The sequence below is a fragment of the Saccopteryx leptura genome, chromosome 7 (genome assembly GCF_036850995.1).
Source record: "Saccopteryx leptura isolate mSacLep1 chromosome 7, mSacLep1_pri_phased_curated, whole genome shotgun sequence".
In the NCBI taxonomy this organism is placed as follows: Eukaryota; Metazoa; Chordata; class Mammalia; order Chiroptera; family Emballonuridae; genus Saccopteryx; species Saccopteryx leptura.
Window position 1 is genome coordinate 90,880,064 of NC_089509.1, and position 18,075 is coordinate 90,898,138.

General features: G+C 39.9%; 1 protein-coding gene and 1 non-coding gene across 3 annotated transcripts in view; both read left to right on the forward strand.

The window, feature by feature from the left end:
• PARD3B (par-3 family cell polarity regulator beta) overlaps window positions 1–18,075 on the forward strand; it is a 1,075,922-nt gene that overhangs the window by 71,131 nt on the left and 986,716 nt on the right. The window lies entirely within an intron of this gene.
• TRNAI-GAU (transfer RNA isoleucine (anticodon GAU)) lies at window positions 3,414–3,489 on the forward strand. Its single transcript has one exon. It is a non-coding gene; the product is annotated as a tRNA-Ile (tRNA).

The window sequence follows — 18,075 nt, forward strand, 5'->3', positions numbered from 1 at the left end:
AGAATATTAAAGCATAATGTACGCCACATCCATTTTTCAGTAACCCCCAAATATTTTGCTAAGTATTTTGTAATTGGAAAATATCTAAGAAGAATTAATGTTCATATTACTGAAGGATTATCAGTCTTTTTTGTTGTTAGTGTTGTTTTGGTTTTAGTTTAATGTGGCAAATATTAACAGTCATTTAAGTCATTGATTAGCATAGTTCTGGATTCTTGTTCCCTTGTCATTTATAGAATCACTTTGATGCATCAGTCTAGTTGACAACAGACTCTTCTCTGGACAGGAGAGGAGCATTATCTCCTCTACCTCTGAGCATTCTGGGAACAATACATGGCCAGTGGGTCCAGTCTGTGTTACTGCTTTCCAACAGTTCTGTGTTATTTTCGTAGCGGTATTTCTATCATATATAATTCAGTTGATGCATACCAGAAAAATTGATAAAAGATTTTTGAAGATCTCGATGATATTACACAATTTACACTGAAAATGGTTGTTCTAACATTGCATTTGCTGCTTTCCAAACCACTTTACTGTTGCCTTCCCTCCAGCAGTCAGACGGCAGAGGAGCACCTGGCTGGCGGAGTAATTCTGTAACCAGGGCAGGGAAGCCTTTAGCAAGGTCTTTCTTGCCCATACTTTGATGTTTTGTAAACACAAAACAGAATTCTTATTCTGGCTTCATCCTGCTGGGGGAGGAGTTAGCTCAGCAGGAGCCCCAGTGCATCAGAGATGAAAGGAAATGGCTTGGAGAGACTTTGCTGACTCCTGGGCCAGGTGAGGAGCCCCTAGTGTCATTTGGAAAGCGCTATAAAAGAAGAAATCCTTGTAGCCCTCTTAGGGCACGCATTTAGGAACATCCCATTAAAATTTGCTATATAGTTAAAGCTGACATTTAGAACCCTGTTTGAGAAACCGGGAAACCCTTGTCATGAGTAATACTATGTAGAGCAGTAGATTATGACTTCTACCTTTCTCTTAAAATTTTAAAAAATTTTGATTTATTGGGGTGACATTGATTAATAAAATTATATAGGATTCAGGTGTACAATTCTATAACACATCATCTGTATATTGTATTGTGTGTTCCCCACCCCAAGTCACCTTTCCTTCCATCACCATCTATCCCCCCCTTGACCCTCTTCTGCCTTCACCCCCTTCCCTCTGTTATGGGACTTCTACCTTTTATCTTGCTTTCAATTCTAATGTAGCATTCCATTCTCTGTCACTTTAGTTAAAATGTTACTTGGAAAGGCAGAGGTCATGAGGAGATTGTCTTGTGGTATGTAAATAGAACTTAAGTTCTTGTTTTAAAGTCACATTACCTCTCCCATTCTTCCTCACTTCCATTCTAAGGTTGCAAACTTACAGATGTATATGTTTTTTTTTTTTGCAAGAATAGGATTGTAATATAAATCAGAAGTCAAATGAGGAAAAGAATGAAGCAGTTTCATCTTCATTGCTTTTAATATATAGTTATAGCTTAAATGGGAATAGCTACAGGTATTTAAAAAATGCTATTCTGCTTGTTTTATAATTTCATCGGCATGTGTCACAGATATAGAGCTTTGCAATACTGAGGAAAAAAATAAATATATAAATATAAGCTTGCAGGACATAGCAACATTAAATTGAATGAGTTTGTTTTGTTTCAAGCCGAGAAACTTTTAAATCAGGAGTCCAAGTCAGATTAATGCAGGGGTTGGACTAGTAACTGGGGAATAAAATAATCTGTTTCATTCTAGAGAATAAGATTTTTTTTTATTTCTACAGGTGTCTGTGATATTTATGATTATTCTTGAATGATATAGGTTCTTCTATTCTCTTATTTACAGAGGTGTGTAAGAGAAATACACACTACTTGGTCGTGGAATGGGTGATGCTGACTGTTGGGGAGGCAGCTGCTGCCCTGTGATCAGCTCTGATTGGTTGGTGCCTGGATGGAATGCAGGGTGGCTGTGGCCAGATTTTTGCTTTTACAAGAAAAGATAGGAATCTGGGTTCATTTGCACTCTCCCTGTTTTTAAACAAGAACAACAACAAACTGTAGCCCAAACAACACAGGTCTGCAGGTTGCGCCAGCCTATGGGCCCCAGTTTATGAGCCTAGTGAATCATTAACAGGTCATTGTCTTCTCTTTCCAGTTAATGTCTAGTTTAAAAAAATTGGCCGAAACTTGATTCACACAATTTGCAAATACATTTATTTGCTATTGTTAGCTTTCCATAGGTTAGATTGCCTTACCAACAAAAGTTAAATAAGCTCCAAATTTCTTTCAAATGCCTATTTTCTTGATGAATGTGTTTATAAAGATAAATATATATTACCATTATGTTACTTGGTATCAATTTAAATGTTTTACATTTTAAATTAATTGAAGTTAGGTATTTAAAAGTATACGTGTTACAAGGTTTTAGACACATATCAGCGATTTCATGCTCCACTGTTGATCAAATAAGTTTGTAAAACATGATTTTTATGTTTGCTCGCTTATAGTTTGCATTGGGGGTGGGACAGTGCCAGGTATATGTGATCTGTGAAATGACAGATTCCTTTCCTGCTTGGGAAGGGCCACTGTTTTGCTAACGTTTGTTGGAGGGGAAGTTTTTGCTCCAGAAAGTTTTAAAAAGAAGGAGAAGATGAAGAAGAGGCAGAAAGAAGCCATGCTTGCAGAGTGAGAGCAGAGAGAATGCAGAGTGCTGAAGAAGAAGCCATTCGGCAGGGAGAGAGAAGGGAATGGCCCACCATCTTTTGGCTCCACTGTTTCTTACTGTTTGCCCAAATTCAACAAGAACCTGCACCTGCATGGCCACAACAGCTGTGACTACTAGCCATACACCCGTCCCTTCCTACTGCTTAGTGGAAACCACTGTGAACCGCCTTAAGTGTTTCTTTTCATTTCTTAGCAATATGCTTAAATGATTATTACTTACTTTTAAAAGTTGAGGTGTTCAATTGACCCTATTATAAATTTTGATTTAGTTTCTTTTCTCTCCTCTCTCCTGTTTTATATCACCTAGTTCTCCTCCCCATTCTGCCTGCTTCATTAGTTAAGATCAATATTCAGTTTTTATATTATTCAACTTTTTTACAGATCAATATTCAGATTTTACATTAGCATGATTGTAAAACAGGGTTGAAAGCTGAGCCACATAATACACTGTAATTATATATTTTTTGCTTTTAAAAAATATTTATTTTCTTGGTTTTAATAATGATTTTATTTTGTTTAGTAATACTCCTGTAAATATATTTCAGACACATCTGGTAGATTTTTGGGAAAGGATTCTTGAGAGGTGTTTTATTTTTTTAACATTCATTTCTGTAAATGTCTTTAGTTTTTACTCATGCTTAATTATCAAGGTAAAAAAATTTAGGTTGAAGTCTTTCTCCTTCAAAATTTTGAAGGTATTGCCCTGGCTGGTTGGCTTAGTGGTAGAGCATCGGCCTGATGTGCAGGAGTCCCGGGTTCGATTCCCGGCCAGGGCATACAGGAGAAGCGCCCATCTGCTTCTCCACCCCTCCCCCTCTCCTTCCTCTCTGTCTCTCTCTTCCCTTCCCGCAGCCAAGGCTCCATTGGAGCAAAGTTGGCCCAGGTGCTGAGGATGGCTCTGTGGCCTCTGCCTCAGGCGCTAGAATGGCTCTGGTTGCAACAGAGCGACACCCCAGATGGGCAGAGCATCGCCCCCTGGTGGGCATGCCGGGTGGATCCTGGTCGGGCGCATGTGGGAGTCTGTCTGACTGCCTCCCCATTTCCAACTTCAGAAAAATACAAAAAATAAAATAAAAAAAATTTTTGAAGGTATTATTTTCAGTTTCCCACGTTATTGTGGAGAATGCTTCCTTTTACCTGCTTTGCATCTCCAAACCTTTTCATTTTTTTCTTCAGTCCTCTGAAATTTTGGACATTTGATAAAGCTTTTACACCTGTAGACTTATCTTCTAGTTTTGGAAAATGTTTTTTAATCCTCTTCACCAAACACACACACCACACCACACCACACCACACCACACACTTTTTTAGTTCTTTCTTACTCTATTATTATTTTGCTTTTTGGAATTTCTAGAGTGCTCTTCTAATTTCCTATCTTGTTTTCAACTATTTTCCTGCTGGTATTTTTTTGTTTTGTTTTGTTTTGTTTTGTTCTACTCTGGAGGTTTTCTGTGGTTTTTCCTTCTATTGATTTTTTTATTCCTGCTATTGAAATTTTAATTTCCAGGTTGCTTTAGGAGTGGTTGTTCATTTTTAAGCATAAATATTGTTTCATGGATGCAGCATGTCCCCATTTCTTTATTAAAGTTCTTTGAAGTTTTCTTCTCTTATTTACACTGTCTTTGCACAGGGGTATTCAGCTTTCATTTTTATTTGTGTTGGTTTCTGACCTTTATGTTAGAGGATTTCACAGATGTCTATTAGCATTGACTCGTTTATATGTGAGTGAATCTGTATCCTGGCTTGTTACCCGGTGGCAGTTTTCCCTGTAGGGTCATTCTGTGTCCCGATGGGCCCTCATACATGTCAAAATCTATAGGTTTGTTTTTTTATCCAGCTGGTATATTTCCCTAGAGTGCAGCAGTTCTCACAACTTTGATCTCATGACCATTTACATTGTTAAAATTATTAAAGATCTTACAGACCAATGCTGTGCAATAGAAATATATTGCAAATAAAAAATACAGGCTATGTATGTATCTTTCCATTTTTTAATGACCACATTAGGAGTAAAAGTTGGAGATTAATATATTTTATTTAATCAATACATTCAAAATATTATTATCACATGTAATTGATATCAAAATTTGAGAGATTTTATATTCTTAGAAATGTGAAGTCTTTGAAATCCAGTGTCTATCTTATACTTACAGCGTATCTCAATTCATTCTGGTCATGTTTCAAGAACTTGATCAGTAGCCAACATGCGTCTTGTTACCATTTGGACAGTACAGCTATAAGGGCTTCTGTTTATGTGGGCTGTAGCTTCCAATATTTATGTACAACAAACTAGTACTGAAATATTATAAAACTAGTTATTTCATTTATTTTAAAAAACAATAGTAGTAAACCCATTACATGTTAATACAAATAACTTACTTTCATATAAAATAGCTGTTTTCAAAATGAAGTTTATTAAGAAGGCTGCGGCTCTTTTACATTTTTGTCTGTCTCCATAATGTATAACTTAATAAAAGACAACTGGGTCTTCATGTCTGCCTTTCTTTTCAGCCTGCCCCTGTTTGTTGTCTTACTTGTGGAGAGGAAATCTGCCCCGCACAGGTACATAGTTGGAAAGGGTTGGATATTTCAATAGTCTTTTTGGGCAATTATGGATACTTTTTCTCTGATACTACAGCAAAACTCAACAAGTGGTCAAGTTCTTTAGTAAGGTGCATTGGTCATTTGGAAAATACTGGTTGGTTGAGTTGTGCTGGTCTTCCAAATATTGATACTTCTCATTATATAGTATCAAACTACCACATTTGATTGTATCACTCTCTGTCTCACATGATAAATCTTTAAGAATGGGAAACTGTCAAGGTCATGGTGGATATAACTTATCCAAAATCCAAATTTTTGCTTGAAAGTTCTCATTTTATCATTGGCAATATTTTTATCCTTAAAGTGGCAGGCTCACGGTGTTCATTTGTAGGAGCTGCCTGCCCAGTCAGTACCCACATCTGAATAACTGTGGTTTCTCTGCCAGTCATTTTGTGAAGCAAAAATGGCGTTTCCTGCAAAGAAGCTTCTGGTTCAGCTGGCAAGTCAGAGAGTAGCATGCATCCTTTTCCTGGAGACAATGCTCATCCCTCCGCACCCACAGAAGTGCTTTAGCTGTGCCTCTCATTTTGTCACACACACTATTGCAAAGATGTGTGATCAAAGGTTGAGATTAATAAAGTGATTCTTACTGCTTCATCAAGATCTTGATGTGAACTCAGCTTTTGAAAACCGCGAGTATATAAGGAAGAATAGAGTGAATACAGTTTTGCGCCATTGCCTTGATTCTTGCTTAGAAACTAGCAGCTTCGCCCAACATTGCGTTTGTACCATTCATGTAAATTTCAACAGGAGAAAGGCAAGTAATGACAAAGTATTATTAAGGAAATAGTTTTAGTTGCATAGTCCTTTTCTGTCTCCCAGTCTGTGGGCCACACTTTTAGAGGAATCCTCTCATCTTAGGCCTCCGAGGTTTCAGCCTGGGTAACCAGTGTCCAGGGTGCTGCGAGTGAGAACTGGTCCAGGGGAGCCTGATACATTTTTAAAGTACACTTTCACTTCTCAGTGGTTTCTCTTGCTTACCTGTGCTCACTGTCTGCAAAGTTCACATCCTACATTAGTAGTCTCTTCTTTATTTCTCCATTTTCCATTTAGATTGGGGGGATGACCGCCTATGCAGAGTCCTCGATTTTCAGCCCTTGTCTCTGCCTTCAGGGCACCTGGTACCTCCAGGTCCTGAATCTTTGGTTTGCTCCTTGTTGGCTTCTTTCTGTGTCAGTTCAGCTCTCTATTGTCTTTGCTGTAAGTCACCAAGTTCCCATGTACCTGGCTTTAGCCTTCCAAATTGTCTTTCCGTCTCTCCCCTGTGGTGATCATCACTTCTGTTCTCTTTGGATGATTGGAAATAGTTAACATTTTTTTTTCATGAGGTTTTTATTTTGGGGGTTATACAGGGAAGTTTCCAAGAGAATTGCCTGTGTTCAACTCACCAGGATTATCTAGAGATCATCATCTCCTTTTGGAGTTGTCTTACTCTGTTCAGGCTGCTATAACAATATTGTAAACTGGACGGCTCATAAACAACTAACATTTCTCACAGTTTGGTAGGCTGGGAAGTCCAAGATCTGGTGCTGGCAGATTCAGTGTCTCCATTGTCAGGGATGGCCATCTTCTTGCCATGTCCTCACCTGATGGAAAGGGTGAGGGAGCTCTGTGGTGCCTCTTACGAGAGCACTCAACCATTCATAAGGTCTCTACCCTCAGGATCCAAGGCTTCCCAAAGGCTTCGCCTCCTAATACCATCACCGTGGGCATTAAGTTTGAACATACAGATTTGGAGAGGGGGCACAAACATTCAGCTTGATAGCAGAGTTCAACTCTGCTAGAGTAGAAAATTTTCTTGACTCATCTTTGATTTTAAATGATTCCAAATCCCTACTCTTCTTTAGATGTTATCTCAAATACATTCTGTTGTACCCCATTCTGTTATCTTCAACATTTCCTTTAGGTCTTTATTTCATTGCATATGGGCTATCTTGGATTGGCTGAGGTTTAAGCTGACTCTTGTACGCTTCTTGAGTTTTTTGTGGACCATCTACTGCCAACCCCCAATGCTGAGAATCTCACCTGTAGTTCTCTTGTTGGTCAAACATACCTCCTTCTTCAGCTGCTGAGAACCCAGCAGTTAATTCTCACTCCCTCCAGGGTTCTCGTCTCAGTACCCTAAGACTGATCTGCAAAGATCTCCAACCACTAGGCCCTCACCCTCTTTTATTCTTGGTGTGGCTACAGGACTTTTAAGAGCCATAAAACTGGGTTTCCCATGAGCTCATGTGGTGAGCCCTGCGTGTTGTGGTCTTTGGACTGTGTGATCTAGCGTGGTGGGGTCTCCACTGAAACTGATGGGAACATACCATTTCAACATTAGATTTGGCCAATGTATATGGATAGTATGTGCTAAGTTTTTTCTTCTCTTAAACTTTTCCATTTGTAAATAATTTTCATTTTATCTTACTTGTTTCTAAACCTTTTAAGTTTATATTTCTTCCTTAAACAAATCTGACATATATTCCTCTCCGCAGTTGTTCATATTTCTCCAACATCCCCTCTTCCTTTCCAAGATTCTTCATTTGGAAAGTTATGTTGATATCTCAACATTCCTTCTGAAGAGGTACAAGTGTAGGGGTTACTATAAGGTTGGTGTAAGTTCATACAGATAAATGGTGCCACTTGGAGCCTTCTGTAGAAACCAGCTGTCCTCTCTTGCTAATACTTTGACTTCAGCCTGATTCCTTCACGTCTTCAGCCTGTAATTGTAGACAGATTCAAATCACAGAAGCTACAGTGAACTTTTTGTCTGCACGCAACCGTTCTTCCTTCAAGGTCCATTCTGATGCCTCCTGTTCTCTGATGCCTTCCCAGCAAAATGACTTCACTCCCTCTTGGAGGCCACAGACTGGGTCCTGTTGGGGAGATGCGTAAGACCCAGTCGGCATACCAATGGGAACCAAGAAGAAGGTGACCAACAGAAATGAATATGCTTTGCCAAGGCTCTCCAACATTTTAAACCACATAACCTCACTTTTCCCAAAGTCATTTCTTCCCTTGACCATGGACAGGGGAGAACAATTTTCTCATCGGTTTATCTCTTTTTGTTAAAGTATTTCTTGTAGGAACTACAATTCTTTTTACTGGGCCAAATTCACAGCTCTAAAGTTCACCTGGGACCACAAACCAGTTCTATGAGGAAGCAGTGTGTCTTAATGAACGCTGAGCACGGACTGTGTGCAGTGGGCTCGGGCATCACAGCATCCTGGGTGGGGAACCCCGATCTGCCACCTTCTGCAGGAGCGGCCTCTGGCAAGTCATTGTCTCAGTTACCACACCTGTACAGTGATTCTCGGCTGGGTAGTAGTAAAGATTAAAGTAATAAGTTCATATGAATAAACTGCCATTTGGAGTGCTTGGCACACTGTGTTCCCAGGTTCAGTGGACACGACCACAGCTGGGAACATGTGATGCTGCCTGAGCGTCTGGGTCAGGGAACCCAGTTCCCAGGAAATTTCTTAGGGTCAAGGAGTTCTTTCTAATTAACTTCCTCTGCAATACTGATGCTTAGGAGGAAGAGACCAAGCTACCAACTTCCTAATGTGACTTCTTAGAGTGTTCCATGCATTTAAGGGAGCCAGAGATTCTAGGCTCTGTAGACATGGAGGAGGACTTATGAAATGAATAATAGAAAGGCAAGAGAATGTGACATTGAAAGCAGTTAATTTTATCTAGGAGTATCCAGTGTTGTAGTCTTTAGATTTGTAGGTGTTTAACACCTGCACATATTGCTTTGTGCTCTTGGGGAATATACTTATATTTTTTCTTCTTTATATACTTCTGGTTTTTTTCTTGCCCTCATTTTGTGTTTATGCAGAAGTTAAGCGGAAAATATTTTCCTGAACAAATGATACTCTTCTTGTTTTCCCCTTTTCCTAACTGCCTCTACATTAGCTTGTTGGTTTTTCTTGCTCCATACTTTCTTGCTGAGATGTTTCCTGCATGAAATCACCTGGCTGTGCCCTCTTTGTTTTTAGAGGAGCACCTTCTCTTACTCCCTTTTAGCCAAGGGCTGACTCTTGGTTTTGTGGCTGTTCAGCAGCAGGGTTGCAATGCCGAGACTGAAGAAGGTCGTCATTTGGACACCACTCTGCATTCTAAGTATGTGCTGTCTGTCGGTAGGCTCACTGCATGACCACTGCTGAGCTCATGTCTTCAAGTTCTCAGTGGAAGCTGAGGGATGGTCGCAGAATTAATTGACAGGCACATCATTATTGTTCTTGGTTGCTGAATACAGAGCTGTTTTTTTCTGGTTCACTCATTTCTTTTACAAAAGTACAAATGTCTTGAGCCTATATCAAGTATGGCAGTTGTCACTATCATCAAACAGTTATATTTATAGTGTCCTTAGCTGCAGGGCGAATGATATGACAAAAATGAGAGCTAAAGGTTACTTTATGAGGGAGACAGTGTACTCTCAGCTGGCACAAGGGTAGGAGGAATAAGCCGGGGTGTTGCTTTATTTCTAAGCTAAGTGGAAATTACCGTCAGAATGACTGGTGGGCATTCCTATCTAAAGTCATGTGAGCCAATCTTATTATCATATTAGGTGCCCTCCAAAAGCAATCTGCTTTCCTCCAAAAACGTAGAAACCTTTTGAAGACCCTAAATTGATTATAAAACTAATAAAGGTCAATCATATATGATGCTTTATCTTATAGAAATGGTCCAATTCTGTGGTTTTAAGATGAGGAATCCTACCTGTAGGTCGCTAAGCCTGAGAATCAACTACCTCCTACAAGGGAAAACACTGCTTTTAACTTTACAAGTGTCTTTCTTGTTATGCACAAGGGTTTAGCAGTCTTTAACAAATCCCTTCCATCTGTATTTTGTGTGCTATTGCTAAATACCTGTTGACATGGTGTAGCCAGCCAGCCACAGTCCTCAAGCAGTTTTGCCCTGGGCTGTAACAGATCAACTGCTTATGAGTATTCAGTTAGGTATGCACCTAAAGTTAATGTGCAATGATAATGGGCCTTGATTTTCCCATTAGATTAATTTAATGCAGGGGCTTTATGTGAGAATTTGCTTAGTGTACTATTGTACTTATCAATTGCTGATTATTCCTGAGATATATTAGGATAATTTCCGGGTGAATTTCTAGTTTAGGCCCACTTTTGCCTTTCTTCAGAGAAGGTATTTTTGACACTGTGTCAGTGGAGAAAGGGAGGCTCGGTAAACAAATCTAAGCTTTACCTCCCGGAAGCCACCAACCAAAAATCCTCTCACATTTTAGTAGTAAGTTATTCTCTCGGGCTGAAAGAGATTCTACATAAGTCGGAGGGCCTTGGAGCGAATCTAAAACTGAAAGCCAAGGAGCAATCTAAGGCATCTGATTAGGTCACAATATTACTGGAGTAAAACCCTTAAATTGTTAGGTTAACTAAGCACTTATTAGGCCTCTGCTATTTTTTGCACCCCTGGGCGCCGAGGAAGGGCAGTAGTGGCACAGAATGAAGCCTTTAGGACTGATGACTCTCCAGGCTGTTTTCCGTCTTAGTTTTCACAAATCAGTCATTTGTCATGCTTAAAATTTTGTCAATTCATTCATACTTTATTCCCAAGAAATGGTATTTTTTGAAAGATTCCACCTATCCTATGCTAGATCTTTTCATTTGGCACCTAACAAATTTTCAGATTTTCAGATCTCCTTCTTGATAAAGATGGCTTTTTTGCTTGCTTGTTTAATTCCCAACTCTGAGTCTCTACATGTTTCATTTTGACCAAGGAATCTTTTATAAGCCCCACCCTTACCTGTCAGTCTTCTCTCTGGCCTCTCATGCCAGTCTCCATTTTGTTCTTGTTCCTCCCTTTCTTAGCTTCAAAGCTGTAAGCATTTCTGGAAACAGACACATTTGGCAATTTCTTACAAATAGACTCCCATGAGTGAAAAGAGAATGCGAGAAAAAAAAATCAGTGAATTCTTGATTTTATTTGAGCCCATTGCCACATTTGCTTTATTTAAGGTCCTGGGCATACCTGCCAAAGTCTATCTTCATGGTTGATTGAACTTAATTTTTACTTTTAAAGGCCTCTAATATTTATTACTTTACTGTGCTTATTATTTATTGTGCAGAACCCTTTTCTTTAATCTCTTTGGACCCTTAAACAGTTGTACTCCTTTCTTTTTTATTTTACTTATTCTTTTAGGTGAGAAAAAGGGATATAGTGAGGCAGACTCCTGCATGAGCTCCAACCGGGATTCACCTGGCAACCCCACCTGGGGCCAGTGCTTGAGTACTGAACTATTTTTAGCTCCTGAGCCTGATGCGCTGCAGTGGAGCTATTCTCAGTGCTCAGGGCCACACTTGAACCAGTTGAGCCACTGGCTGTGGGAGGGTAGAGGGAGAGAAAGGGAAGAGAGAGGGGGCTGAAAAGCAGATGGTCACTTCTTCTGTGTGCCCTAACTGGGAATTGAACCCGGATGTCCATATGCCAGGTGGGCGCTCTATCCACTGAGCCACCAGCCAGGGCTGCACTTCTTTCTTTATCCATTTTCCCACCCATGGCTATTCATCCCCATTCATTCTCTTTTCCCCCCTCTTTTTATTTCTCTATCTCTGAAAAATCGCTTAAAAACAGCCAGATATAACATTTTGGCTTAGAGTCATAAAAGAGTGTATTTGTATCTATTAATGCTGATGAGTCAAGTACTTGGAGAAGAAGTGGGTCCTTTAATTGGTGAGTAATTCTGATGAAGGGCCAACTTTTTTAGTACGAAAGTTGGGAGGGTAAGAGGCAAGTCTAAAACCTTGCACAGAAACAAAATGCCAGCGGGAGGTAACAGTTCAGAAATAACAGACGAGTATTGTGTCAGGATATTCCAGATGACTTTTAGCTAATCACCTCAAATGACTTAGCATAACAGAGTTTTATTTTCTGGCCCCTTAAGGTGTTCAGTGTGAGCTGTGAGTGGGGCTGGACTCAGGGTGGTTACTCAGGGACCCAGGCTGAGAGAACTCCATGGCTGCCCAGCCTTTGCAAGCCCCAAGGCAGGAAACACACTAGGTTATCTCATGCGTGGCTTTTAACGACCACAGCCTGGAAGTGACACACGTTATTTCTGTTGATGATTCATGCTCCAAAGGTCCAAACTCAGTGTGTAGTGTTGTGTTCCTACCTCAGGTGTCACACTAGTACGTCTTGGTTATTGCCATACATGCTGCTCTTCCTTATCAGATTATAACCACTAGGGCGGTAGGACGAAATCCTGCTATTTTGGGGCCCTCTTAGTGAAGCTGACATGCTGCCTTATATATAAGTGTTAATCAAATTATTCCTTTGTAAAGGATGTTTTAGAACTAATTTAAAAAATAGGCAATATTGGCCCTGGCCGGTTGGCTCAGTGGTAGAGTGTCGGCCTGGCGTGCAGAAGTCCCGGGTTCGATTCCCGGCCAGGGCACACAGGAGAAGCGCCCATCTGCTTCTCCACCCCTCCCCCTCTCCTTCATCTCTGTCTCTCTCTTCCCCTCCCGCAACCAAGGCTCCATTGGAGCAAAGATGGCCCGGGCGCTGGGGATGGGTCCTTGGCCTCTGCCCCAGGCGCTAGAGTGGCTCTGGTCGCAACAGAGCGACGCCCCGGAGGGGCAGAGCGTCGCCCCCTGGTGGGCGTGCCGGGTGGATCCCGGTCAGGCGCATGCGGGAGTCTGACTATCTCTCCCCGTTTCCAGCTTCAGAAAAAAAAATAAAAGGCAATATTAGTAAGGGTAATATAGATATGCTGTGGTAACTAACAACCTCGATACTCAGTGTCTTAACACAACAGAGGTTTATTTCTCATTCACATAGTCTTCTGGGGGTCAAAGTGATACTCTGGAGGAGTTGACTTCTGAGTATTAGCATAGCACTCACGGGTCTCCTTGTCAGCCCAGGCTGTCGTGATCATTGGAGCGAGGTAAGAAAACCTTGCCAGGTGGGACTCCAGAAACTAAATGCTTTTGATCCAAACGTGATACCCTTGAGTGTTTAACTTTATGTTTAGGTTATTTATAGTGAGTTTTATTTATTTATGGTGTGTTATTTCCTACAATTCCTGGAAGTCGAGGAATTAAGATATTGCAGGAAGTCGAGGACTTAAGATATGAACAATGTCTCCTATGCAGGCTCCAAGGTTACTGGGTAGACCCTCCATTGTCCAGGACTTTTATTCAGGCAGGAGAAGCCATACCTCCCACCTTCACTCCTCTTTTCATGCACAAACTTGGCTCCTACACCTTTATTCTTTCTGGCGATGTATCCATTACCATCTTACCTCCTGGTTCCCCCACCCAGAATTTGTGACAGCTCTAGGGATGGCTGGACACTGGCTCAGGATTTCGCTTTAACAAATGGCAGGCTCTTATTTGAAACGTCATAATACCAAGAGGAACAATACTGGCAACTATGTGAGCTAGCAGGAATATTTTCACCACCCACGACATTTTCTCACGCTCCTTCCCAGCTAATCCCCCCAACCTCAGAAGGAACCACTGATCTGCTTCTATCCTCGTGGGCCAATTCTGCCTATTTTAGAATTTTATTTAAATTGAATCATAACAATACATGCTTTTTGGGGGGGGGGATCTGCCTTCTTTAACTCAGCATATTTTTGAGATTCATTGTTATTGTTCTGTATATTAATAGGACTTATTTTATTGCTAAGTAGTATTCTATTGTATGAATATACCACAGTGTGTTTATATATTCTTTTGTCAAATATTCAGGCTATTTCTAGTTTTCAGCTGTTATGACTTATATATAGTCTTATGAACGTTCTTGTACAAGGTTTTTTTTATGGACATATATTTTTCTTTTTCTGTGATAAATACCAACATGTAGATTTGCAGGGTCATATATTGAACTTCTAAAGAAGCTACCCAGCTGTTTCCCAAAAGGGTTGTCCCATTTTTATGCACCCAACAGCAGGGAATGAGGGGATGCTTCACATCCTCTCTAACACTGGTGCTGTCTGTCTTTCTAGATCATCTACTGGATATATTGTGAAATGTCACTAAAGAGTCATAGCTTTTATAACCTTTCTGTTTTTCTTTCAGTTATTGCTAGCAGTTAATAAATCTTAACAACAAGAAGCCCCCATCTTGTTGTGATAGTCTTACCTAATAGCAGGGTAAGGAAGATGTTCTTTGACAGTTTTCTTCCACATAGATGAGGACGCTTGGGAGCCTCAGGTTTTGTAGTAGTGAGCAACCAAGTAGTTCAGGATGAAGGCGACCCCGCCTGAGACAGATCTGAATTCTGCAATATTGTAAGTCCACGTCTGTGTCGTACTGCTTCTAAAAGCTCTTCTCAGTAGCTATAGGGCCTCCTTCCTCCACCCCTGGTTTGGTTTGGAGAGTTTTGGAAAAGTTTACTGACACTGTCATGTCTGATGGCATTTTAGAATGGGAAACGTCACCCTCCCCCCAGTTCTGTTGCACAAGGGTGACAGGCATAGTCCCTTCCACACTGATAGCTCTTCCAATCTTTTTCCAGTTATCTTATTTCACTCCAGCCACACTCCATCCTGTCCAAACCTATGTCCCACAACTTGTAGTGGTAGTAATTATTAGAATTGAGGGAAAGAGAGAAAGGAGGCAGGGAGGCAGGATCAGAGAGAGAGAGAGAAAGAGAGAGAGAGTGAGAAAGAGAATGCTTTTAGCTTTGGTGCTTGTTTTTGGAGATTTCTTCCAGAAAATGTCATACTTCTTTTTCTTAAGCCCCAAAAGACCCGGTTGTGCAGCCCCAGCCGACTAACTCCTTGAAGCCCCCATCTGGATGAAGTGACTACTGGTATTTCGCCCCAACAGTACTGATTTAAGTGCCATCCCTAACATCTGATCTGATCTGGTATCTGTACATCAAAATAAGAGGAATGCCAAGTTTACATTTGCCTCTTTTTTTTTTCTTTTTTTTAACAGTTGAAAATAATTCTATCTCCTATCCCATAGCACATAGTAGGCGTTTTAATAAGTTCTTATGTAGTGAATGGATTACAAACGGCTGTGAAATGCTTTAATGTAATAGGATGTGTCATGTCATGGATAATTATACAAGTATCTAAAAAATACTCAAAACTGTAAGGGGAACTAATATGTAAAAAGTTCGGGTTAGCAGAGCAAAACTTCTAAAATAATGAGGAATATCTGCCAATGTGTGTGTGTACTATATATATTTGTTTCTCTGCACTAAGCTGGGCACTGAGTAACTTACTCAGTTTCATGTATGTGTTTGCTCTTACCTATCCTTTCAAACCTCTCGAGTACTATGCTTTAATAAATCCTAGAAACTGATCTCTTGCCTAATGATATTTTTACTAAATAATGCAACCTAGTCTTAAACACCCAATTTATAATACCCCTGAATTAATTCAAGGAATCTTGAATTAACGTATCTTGGGAATGGAGAAGTAGAATAAAATATTATTTCTAAGTTATCAATGTGACTTTTCTCCATTTTGAATCAATAATGTTGACTTTTTGAAATTTTTTATAAACAGAGCCATATATTTCACTTTCTAGTTTTATTCTGAAACACGGTAAAAACATTCCTAGAAATCTTTTCTCTAGTTTTTCTTAAAATAGCTTGATGTGGTCTGTCCCCGTTATCTATACGGCGTTCTTTGAGTCAGGGAAAGAAGATAAACATAATTCAGCATCATTCTAAACTAGCCATTATTAATACATTTGGGTAGATACAGCTTTTAGTTGTGAACAGAGATCTTGTGTTGGTAAGGTGTGTCTTCTGTTGTGTAGGAAGTTAACAAACACTGGAGTTTAAATGTGCCAATTTATATCATCATTGTTCCAACATCAGTCAGTTCCCCTCTTTCTGTTTTATCGGGGAGAAATGGTTACTTCAACTGGGATGTTGGTCCTAGCAATAGAGTATAAAAGTACCCTTATGGTTTCGAACTCGGCAGGGGAACTCCTTGGTGCTGGTCTGGGAGCCTGTGAAATTCTCGCAGGAATCCTTCAGCTTTGGGTCTCCCTTTGCAGTTAGAAGCCTGGACGACTCGAGCATGCCTCTCAGTTCCCATTTTCACCGTGTTATGCATGTGATGCCCACTGATCTGAAAGACCTGACCCATCTTATCTTTCAGTTTAAATCCAGTACATCTTTCAAAAGCCATTCAAGTGCCATTTCTTCCACAAAACCCATGTCACTCTTCCATACCTGAAATGATCTCTCGGTATATTATTCTCTATTGAATAGATATGGCCTCTTAATTGTACAGATGATGTGTAAACTCCCTTGTTTAATCAAAAGGTTTTTTTTAATTTTATTTAGAAAATTAACTTTAACAGGGTGACATTGATCAATAAAAGTATATAGGTTTCAGGTGAACATTTCTATAGCATTTGAACTGTTGATTATATTGTATACCCATCACCCAAAGTCAGCTCATTTTCTGTCACCATATATTTGTCCCTCTTTAGGCCCTGCCCCCACTGCTCACCCCTCCAGGTTCACTCAAGGCCCCTTCCCTTTCCCCCGTGATCCCTTCTCCCTCCTCCATGTTCCCTTCCCTGTGGTAACCACTTCATTTTTATCTATGTCCATAAGTCTCAGTTTTACATTCCACCTATATGTGAAATCATAAGGTTCTTGGCTTTTTCTAATTTACTTGTTTCACTCAGTGTAATGTTCTCAGGGTCCATCCATGTTGTTGTAAATGTCACTATGTCATTATTTCTTAAGGCTGAATAGTATTCTGTTGTATAGATGTACCACATCTTCTTTCTCCAGTCCTCAATTGAGGGACACTTTGGTTGTTTTCACGTCTTGGCCACTGTGAGTAATGCTGCAGTGAATTTGAGGTGCATGTGTCTCTATGTACCAGTGTTTTCAAGTTTTGGGGGTAGATACCCAGCAGAGGGATTTCTGGGTCATATGGTAATTCTCTTCTTAATTTTTTGAGACATCACCATACTTTCTTCCTTAACAGTTGTACTAATTTGCATTCCTACCAGCAGTGAATGAGGGTTCTTTTTTCTCCACAGCCTCTCCAACACGTGTTATGATCTTTTTGATAATAACCAATCTAACTGGTATGAGGTGGTATCTCATTGTAGTTCTGATTTGCCTTTCTTGAATAGCTAGTGAAAATGAGCATCTTTTCATATATCTGTTGGTATTTGTGTGTCTTCTTGGGAGAAGTGTCTGTTCAGGTCCTCTCCCAGTTTTTTAATTTGATTGCTTGTTTGTTGCTGAGCTTTGTGAGTTCTTTATATATTTTGGATATTAACCCCTTATTGGAGCTGTTGTTTGCAAATATCATCTCCCATTTAGTTGGCTATTTGTTTTGTCGTCGGTTTCTTTTGCTGTGTAAAAGCTTTTTAATTTGACATAGTCCCATTCATTTATTTTTGTCTTTATTTCCCTTGCCTTTGGGGTCAAATTCATAAATTGTTCTCTAGAGCCAAGGTCCATGAGTTTAGCGTCCATATTTTCTTCTATGTAAATTATTGTTTCCGATCTTATATTTAGGTCTTTGATCCATTTGGAATTAATTTTTGTGCAGTGGGAAGTTTCATTCTTTTGCATGCGGTTTTTCAGTTTTCCCAGGACCATTTATTGAAGAAGCTTTCTTTTCTCCATTGTGTGTTTTGACTCCTTTGTCGAAGATGATTTGTCCATATATATGTGGTTTTATTTCTGGGCTCTCAATTTTGTTCCATTGGTCAGTATGTCTGTTTTCTGCCAATACTATACTGTTTTGATTATCATGGCTTTATAGAATAATTTGAAGTTAGGTAATGTGATACCTCTGGCTT